Source organism: Bison bison, unplaced genomic scaffold (genome assembly GCF_000754665.1).
Source record: "Bison bison bison isolate TAMUID 2011002044 unplaced genomic scaffold, Bison_UMD1.0 scf7180017864466, whole genome shotgun sequence".
NCBI classification, from domain to species: Eukaryota; Metazoa; Chordata; class Mammalia; order Artiodactyla; family Bovidae; genus Bison; species Bison bison.
In genome coordinates this window covers 14,212,079-14,220,032 of record NW_011495027.1, presented here as the reverse complement: position 1 = coordinate 14,220,032, position 7,954 = coordinate 14,212,079, and positions in this window count along the sequence as shown.

The following is a 7,954-nucleotide window of genomic DNA, read 5'->3' as shown; positions in this document are numbered from 1 at the left end:
TTTTGGAAAGCTGGCAACCTTATTTAAAAGTCTGATTTTTCCAGTTCCACAGAAACTTCTTGGGAAACAGGCAACTACAGTTTCTGAGATAAGTTTGGCAGTAGTAGTAGGAATAGGCGAACTTCCTGGAGTCAGGGACTAGGAATGCAAGCCCCAGGGATGGTGGCTGAGGCTTCAAAGGGGCAAAGACTGTGTGGAAAGCATCTTTTTGTCTCCTAGACAGAAAAGGATACTTTGTGGGAAGTATAACCGAGACTATAAGAACAGATAACAACTTATGTTTGGTCCTGATTCCCTCACTTTCTTGCTGTCTGATCTTGGGGAAATTATTTAGCTGTTTGTTTCTTTAAGTATGAGTGAGGGATAATGATAATATCTACTTAGTAATATAATTGTGAGGATTAAATGGGATAATCCATGTAAACCATCCAGCCAATCTAGTGTATAATAGGTGTTCATTAATGTTATATACTGTTATTAACAATTCTATAAATTGCATCCTATAAAGGGGAGTGGGGGAATTGTTCTTTTGAGTATATTCTCGGCTAGACTATAACAGGATCTTTTTCTAACCAGCATTCCAACTGTAGATAGAGAATATAGTTGCTCAAACACAAGCCTTAGGGCAGAAAAAGATGAATGATGGCCTTTCTGAAGAGAAATTGGATCCTCCCCCTGCTGATACCACTGAAGCCCAATAAGTAATGCCAAGAGGGTCTCCAATGCCACCAATGAAAACAAGACGTATATAATGATAGGTTTGAGGTGAGTAATTTTAAAGCATGACAAAAAAGAGTCATTAGGACCTCTAAAATGAATCTGGAGGCTTCCCAGGGCACTATGCTGACCTTCTCTGGGACATCTAGTTCTTAAGAGCAAACACCAACATCTGTTCTACCCTTGTAGAATGACAGTAAGCAATCACATAAAAGTGATAAAGAACAGCTGAAGCTACAACGAGTTAAAGCATTTCCTCCTCTATTCATGTTAATATGTTTTTGCAGACTGAAATGCCTGCTGATATGTGGATAGGAAGGAACGTGCTTTAGGGAAGGGATTGGCTTAAGTCCTCTGGATCTCAAGAGGGGCTTGTACCCTCTGGGTCGTGTGATGCCCAGAAGAGAGACCTATGAGAGTGCTTCATGAAAATAGAGGTTTCAAGGCACCCAAATTAGGGGTCATTTATTACTGATGGAACCTGTGAATTAGAGCTGGGTGGTGATAAGCATAAGCTGAGATGTGCAAGTAGGAGGAGTGTTAACAACAGAGACCTCTGGCAATGAGAACAGGTAAGAGCTGAGGCCATGCATACTGATACTCTCAAAGCTGCTTGGGGAAAGGCAGATCCTCAAAGAAATGTGCCAAATTGGGCAGAGACAGACTGTCCAAGTAAGGCCCCCCCACCCCCAAGTCTGGTTACTATGCAGGAGGATTAGAGCATAGATGGACATTCCTTCTCCCTGGAGACTCTGCTAGAATTTGCCCCTGGTACTGAGCACTTATTCATTCAGGCATTTCCCACTTGGTGAATGAATGACAAGCATTACACCCTCTCAGCTTTGCCTGGGCTGATATCTGGCATGTATCATTTCCCTCTTTCCTCAATTTTCCATTGTCAAATCATCCATTAAATTGGATTGAACCCGCCTAAGCCAGCCTGTCATGGAGCGCTCAGGGGAGATTACTCTGAAAGGAACAAGACCTTGGCTGTCAGGCAGGTTAGCACAAGCTCTCACCACTCAGCTTCTCACCTCACAGAAGCCCTGTGACATCCTGGGGGGCTCAGACTACCTAGCATGCTCCCCCTTCTCAGCACCCTCTTTTCCTGGTGTGGAAACTGTAATTACCCTGTTCTAGCCTCAAGACATTTTTTTATTTTTCAAGGAGAGGACAGAAGGACAGAGGATGAGGTAGAAAACTGGACATGTGAGCTGTCCTATGATATTTTATATTCAAGTCTTACCGTGTAACCTTCTGAGATAATTTCCCCAACAAGTGTTAGATAATTTGGGGAAGAATCTTAACTGTGAAACCTTAACTGATGTTTCCGTCAAAAACCATTTGTTTAAACATTAGACAAGGGAAGTGCCATGAAAGCAAGCGGAATTAGCTCCTTGTTCTTTAGAGAGAACTGAAACACATTTTTCTTGTACTGATCACTTTCCAGGGAAAGGTGTCTCCTCACCCAAGGCGCAATGGCAGCACTATTGTCAGGAAGGATGAAAAGCATGCTGACTTCAGGTGAAATGGGCAGCTGGCAGCTTTCAGGCTGTCCTGGGTGACACTTCATGTGGGTGACAGAGCTGCTGCACTTCAAACAGGAGCCCGTAATCATCAGAAACTGACTATTGGAGAGGGCTGGAAGGAAAGCTTAGGGGAGAGAGTCTCAAACTAAATATATGTACCCCAGTGTCCTATGCCTGATCCAAGTCTTGAAAAACCTTATTTGTGAATTCATCTACAGTCAATTCTTTTATTTATTTATTTTTATATAAACATATTGTCATTGTAGTTCCACAAGCCTGAAGAGGTGATGGTTAGCTTCTCTTGTTTCAAGTCTAAATTCAAGACTAATACTTACATTTGCTTTACTTTTCTAAAAGGAGTTTCTGTAATTTCCTCTGCAAATGAAACCTCAATATTGTTGTTGTTATTCAGTCGCTAAGTCATTGTTGTTCAGTCGCTAATGCCATCTTTCTCCGACTCTTTGCAACCCCATGGACTGCAGCACGCCAGGCTTCCCTGTCCCTCACTACCTCCCAGAGTTGGCCCACATTCACGTCTGTGGAATCAGTGACACCATTCAAATGTGTGTTGGATTATATTTGCTTTAGTCTGTTTTCTTTTCCCCTCTCCTTATTGCCTTGGTTAAGAATGTTACTAATTTTTACTGGGTTTTTGACAGACCTCTTAACTAGTTTCTCTACCCATAGTCTTGCCCCTTCAAACCACCTTTTATAATGTTGAAAATGCCATCCAAAACAAAGCTGATTATGTCATTTTTCTTTTTAAAATCCTTCAGTATCTCCCCACTGCTTATTGTTCACTATATACTGTCCTTTTAAATGAAATCCCATATGCCAGTCAAGCTAGCTCAGGGATTCCATGAAAAGTCACTCTGAGTTGTTCTATTCTACCTTGTGAATCCTTGTTCAGTATCTCCTTGCACCTGCCTTTTTGGATTTTCTGAAAACTCAGCTCCTTGCTTGACCCTCACACTGACTTGATACTTGGGTTGACAGCTCACTTTTAGATAGATTAATCTGGCTTCATTGTTGGCCTTTTCTTGGACATAATTTCCTGTATTCCAACTGGCTTCATATACTACAAAGTTATGTTAACTTGAAGTGCAAAGTTGCATTCATTCATCCATCCATTTATTCACTTAAAAATGGTGCCATGCACTATAGTAATTATTGAGAACAGGATGGCGAATGAGTTACCTTGCTTAAAATTGAACTACTTACAGTATAGTACAGAATAGCAACAGTTAGAACCAGACATGGAACAATGGGCTGGTTACAAATTGGGGAGGGAGTACATCAAGGCTGTATATTGTCACCCTGATTATTTAACTTATATTCAGAGCAAATCATGCGAAATGCCAGGCTGGATGAAGCACAAGCTGGAATCAAGATTGCCAGGAGAAATACCAATAACCTCAGATATGCAGATGACACCACCCTTATGGCAGAAAGTGAAGAGGAACTAAAGAGTCTCTTGATGAAAGTAAAACAAGTGAGTGAAAACACTGGCTTAAAATTCAACATTCAAGAAATGAAGATCATGGCATCTGGTCCTATCACTTCAAGGCAAATAGATGGGGAAACAATGGAAACAGTGACGGACTTTATTTTCTTGGGCTCCAAAATCTTTGCAGATGGTAAATGCAGACAGGAAATTAAAAGACTCTTGTTCCTTGGAAGAATCAGTCAGTTCAGTTGCTCAGTCATGTCCTACTCTTTGTAACCCCATGGACTGCAGCACACCAGGCTTCCCTGTCCATCACCAACACTCCCGGAGCTTGCTCAAACTCATGTCCATCAAGTTGGTAATGTCATCCAACCATCTCATCCTCTGTTATCCCCTTCTCCTCCTGCCTTCAATCTTTCCCAGCATCAGGGTCTTTTCCAGTGAATCAGTTCTTCGCATGCGATGGCCAAAGTACTGGAATTTCAACTTCAGCATCAGTCCTTCCAATGAATGTTCAGGACTGATTTCCTTTAGGATTGACTGGTTGGATCTCCTTGCAGTCCAAGGGACTCTCAAGAGTCTTCTCCAACACCATGATTCAAAAGTATCAATTTTTTGGCACTCAGCTTTTTTTATTGTCCAACTCTCACATCCATACATGACTCGTGGAAAAACCATAGCTTTGACTAGCTGAACCTTTGTTGGCAAAGTAATGTCTCTGCTTTTTAATATGCTGTCTAGGTTGGTCATAGCTTTTCTTCCAAAGAGCAAGCGTCTTTTAATTTCATGGCTGCAAGCATCATCTGCAGTGATTTTGGAGCCCAAGAAAATAAAGTCTGTCACTATTTCCATTGTTTCCCTATCTATTTGCTATGAAGTGATGGGACCTTGGAAGAAAAGCTATGACAAAACTAGACAGCATATTAAAAAGCAGAGACATTATTTTGTAGACAATGGTCCATCGAATCAAAGCTATGGTTTTTCCAGGAGTCATGTATGGATGTGAGAGTTGGATTATAAAGAAAGCATAGTGCAAAAGAATTGATGCTTTTGAATTGTGGTGTTGGAAAAGACTCTTGAGAGTACCTGGGAATGCAAGGAGATTCAACCAGTCAATCCTAAAGGAAATCAGTCCTGAATATTCATTGGAAGGATCGATGCTGAAGCTGAAACTCCAATACTTTGGCCACCTGTTGCAAAGAACTGATTCACTGGAAAAGACCCTGATGCTGGGAAAGATTGAAGGCAGGAGGAGAAGGGGATAACAGAGGATGAGATGGTTGGATGACATTACCAACTTGATGGACATGAGTTTGAGCAAGCTCTGGGAGGTAGCGAGGGACAGGGAAGCCTGGTGTGCTGCAGTCCACGGGGTTGCAAAGAGTCAGACATGACTAAGAGACATAACTGAACTGAAAGAATACAGATAAATCTTATAGAATCAACAGATAGTCTCACAGGAAGAAATGTCCAAACTGACAACTGGAGGATAAGCAGAAGGTAGAGTGAAAAAAGAGGGAAGAATATATTATATCAGAGCCCAACAAGAGAAATTTCCAAAGGCAGAAACGAGATCAGGGAAAGTAAATGACAAGAGATGAAGCTGGACAGCTAAGCATCAGTGACATCATGATGGGCTTTATACACCAGGAAGGCATAAGATTTCATCCTGAGGCCAGTAAGAGAACTCATTGAGGCTCTTAAGCAAGGGAGATGTTAACTGATTCAAACTGTAGTATAATGATTTTAGTTTTGTATATAGATGAATTTGAAGTGGGTAAGTCTGGAGCCAAGGATAGCAGATAAGTATAACCGTTGTGAAAAGTGCTGACAGCAACATGGGTCAGTATGGCTGAGTAATACTCCATTGTGTATATAAATTACAACTTGCCTATCCATTCATCTGTCAATGGACATTTAGGTTGCTTCCATATTTGCCTATTGTGAATAGTGCTGCTATGAACTTTGGGGTTCATTTTCAAATTATAGTTTTTTTCTGGATATATATTCAAAAGTGGAGGTGGGTCATATGATAACTTTATTTTTCATTCTTAAAGGAAACTTCATACTATTCTCTATAGTGTCTATAGCAATTTAATCTGCAAAATTTTCCTTGTATCTTTCTTTTCATTGGACAGCTTCTACTTAGCCTTCAAAATTTCATTCATGCTTGACTTTCTTAGGAAAACTTTCTTGCTGGTCTTCCTTTGAGAACAACACCCCTACAGGTCACCCTCGCCACATCCCACATGATGTTAAGTCTAGAAAGTTTTAGCAAAGATACTCCCACATGAATATTAAGTGGACTTCTTCATCTTATTATGCTGGTTAGAGCTTCAAATAACTAAAACAAAAATTTTCCTGTTGAAGGCATGACCACATGTATTACTGATAGAGGTGTATGTTAAAGTTTGATGTGCCCTCAGTGTTACCTAGTTCACCTCTCTTAGTTTATAAGTGGGGAAACTCAGGGAGGGTCAGTGACACTTTTAAGAACATACAAAGCACAGTGTCAGAACTGGAACTATTTTTGCTCTCCCAGTTCACTGTCCTTTCTACTACAACAGAGCTATCCCAAGTGCCCTTTTACCTGTGAACTCTTGACTTACCTCCCCTCCAACCACCAGTCTTTGTCAGTGATCTTATAGCTTTTCCTTTTATTATGGGTTCTGGCATTGGGCCTCAGAATGGGAAGGTTAGTGCTCTTTTTGTTACTTCTCTAAGAGACTGTGAGCTCTTGACAGCTGGCACCATATGCTCAGTTACCTGTGGTTCCCTAGCATGGTAACAAGTATAGAGCAGGCTTCTGTAAAGGTTGGCTGAATAGAACAAAGGGTGTTAACAATTGAAAGTACATGCTAGTGTTGAATTCATAGGTAATATGTATGTGTGTGACCAGCGCGAGTTCAATGATCTCTATTTAGAACTCAAGTGCTATGTTACCTTGATGGGCCTCACGGTTACTTATCGAAACACAAAGAGTGAAAAGATAGAACTGCTTTTTGTTATTATCATGCTAATAATCCTTACCATTAGAGCCTTTTGACATTTATTGTCTGCTCTTTATAACGTATTTTAGCATAATGCTTATCATTGTTTCAACCAAGTAAAGAGAGATTCAGGTTGAGAAAAATCTGTTAGTGGTCACTCCAGAGTCTTTCCTTCTCCTGACCGCTGACAATTCCTAATCTTATTCATATGGATTTTCCAATTCTTTCCATTTCATGTAAATGGAATCATATAATACACTATCTTTTGTGACTTGCTTCATTCACTTAGCATAATGTTTTTAAGGTGTTTCATTGTTTTGATATGTACTGGTACTTCATTTCTTTTTATAGTCAAGTAATAGAACTGACTTTTTAAAAATACTTTTAAGAATTAATTGGTCCATATTTTTAAGGATTTTCATTGGTAAAAGAGCATTGGCAATTCTAGGTAAATATTTAGTCCCTATTGTGCTGGTTGGACTTCCCCAGTGGCTCAACAGTAAAGAATCCACCTACAGGGCAGGAGACGCAGGTTCGATCCCTGGGTAGAGAAGATCCCTTGGAGAAGTAAATGGCATAAATGGCAACCCATTCTAATATTCTTGCCTAGGAAATGCTATGGACAGAGGACATTGGCAGGCTACAGTCTGTAGGGTCGTGAAAGAATCTGACATGACTTAGTAACTAAACAACAAAAATGCTTCCAGAATATGCTGGTTAAGTATTTAAAATTGGATTTTTAAATGTTAGAATGCAACAGGGCATTTGAAAGAGTAACTTGGAGTTTCTCAGGAAAAAATACACTTTTGGTAATTTTCTCTATCTCTTACAAGTCTTTGTTGATGTATTCTCCCCTTTTTTACCAGGAAAAGTAGGTAAGAGAACACATCTAATGACTAACTAATCCCAGTTCTATGCCCCTTCAGGGCCCTATGTATGTAATAGACCATCTTGTCACGGTAAAGTGGCTCCTTCAGAACATACTGCAAAAGCATTAAGCCCTTTTATTGGATTACACAGATCCAGACTGTGTGAAAAGCTCAGCTTGAAAGTAGTTCTTCTCTGCTCGTATTCCACCTTCCTCTCTTGGTAGCAGAAATTGTGTTCATGACATTGGTTAAAACATCTGAAATTCTATGGGAAATTTCCCTCTTATTGGTAGTTTATAATAATCAAGATTGTCTCTGATGATTGTCACTACATTTTTCTGTTCCAGCCTTAGGGCAATGGGAAGTTCTGTCCCTATCTGACAAATGTCAGGAATGTTCCAG